Here is a 1,662-nt window from a genome sequence, read left to right on the forward strand (position 1 = left end):
AAATCATCCCATTCGATTGAATGACTATCCCATTGATTGTTATCTTACTGGTTTTAGAAAGCACATTCCTCTGTACCTGGGAACCAGGACAGCACAATTATCCCAAGACCCGAGGGTTCCAGATAATGTGTTCCAGTTGACTCAGTGGTCCCAAGACCAGGACAGCGCAATTACTCTAAATTGCCTCTATGGCTCTAGATAATGAATTCCTGGCAACTCAGTGGTCTCAAGATCTGAGGGCTCTAGATAAGGTGTTTCTGTCAATTCAGTAACCCCGAGACCCACAACTATAATTAACATGCTTAATTCTGCTTCTGTAAACTGCTTTTTTGCAAACCAGGTTCCTCATTCCAAACCTTGAGATGTAATGAATACCTTTGTGATCTTTGCCTATATAAGTCTGGTTTTGCCACCATCTTATCACTATGAGATTTGGGAATGACCCCTCATAGTCCCGGATTGCAATAAATGTGACTCTTTAATTAGACTTCTTGAGGCGTCCTTCTGTGATTCGCGGGGTACATTACAACCATATATATATATATTTTTTTTTAATTTTTTTACAGAGAGGAAGGGAGAGGGACAGAGAGCCAGAAACACCGATGAGAGAGAAACACTGACCAGCTGCCTCCTGCACACTCCCCACCGGGGATGTGCCCACAACCAAGGCACATGCCCCCGACCAGAATCGAACCCGGGACCCCCAAGTCCGCAGGCCGACGCTCCATCCACTGAGCCAAACCGGCCAGGGCACCTGGGGATATTTTTAATTAATTTGAGAGAGAGCGGGTTGGGGGAGAGAGAAACATCAATGTGTGAGAGAGAAACATCATCGGTTGCCTCTTTTTTAAAAAAAAAAATATTTTTTTTATTTCAGAGAAGAAGGGAGAGGGAGAGAGAGATAGAAGCATCAATGATCAGAGAGAATCATTGATTGGCTGCTTCTCTCATGCCCCCTATTGGAGATCCAGCCCAAAACCTGGGCATGTACCGTTGAGCAGAATCAAACCCGGAACCCTTCAGTCCGCAGGCCGATGCTCTATCCACTGAGCCAAGCCAGCTAGGGCTCGGTTGCCTCTTATACCCACCCTGACCAGGGATCAAACCTTGTTATGCGGTCTGATGGGGAATTGAGCTTGGAACCTTTTGGTGTACGAAGACAACACTTAACCAACTGAGCTACACAGCTGGGCCAGAATCCCCACTCTTTCATGATGACAGTGTGGGTGGGAGATGGAAAGGAAGGGCCCTAGAAAGCAGTTTGAAAGGTGCTCATGTTTCCTCTCTCAAAAATTCTACCAGGCTCTTTTCACATTTAAGAAAGAAAACATTGAGAGAACACAGAGCACCAAGGATTTGGAATCCAAAGTACTTTCTGTGCCTATGAACCATGACAAGCAGATTTTTGAGAACTAGACAAATATGAACTAAAGAGGTAGGAGTGGGGAAGTGTTGTATAAATGCTTAGGCCAGGGAAATCCTACTGGTTGCAGTGGGAAACAGATTATTAAACTATATACATACTAGAGGCCCGGTGCATGAAATTTGTGCACGGGTAAGGTCCCTAGGCCTGGACGGTGATCAGGGCTGTTCTGCAGGGCGACCAGCAGGGCGATCGGGAGTGGGGGGAGGGGGGTCCCCGCTGGCTCCTGCCTTGGCTGG

This window comes from Myotis brandtii, unplaced genomic scaffold (genome assembly GCF_000412655.1).
Source record: "Myotis brandtii unplaced genomic scaffold, ASM41265v1 scaffold165, whole genome shotgun sequence".
NCBI lineage: Eukaryota > Metazoa > Chordata > Mammalia > Chiroptera > Vespertilionidae > Myotis > Myotis brandtii.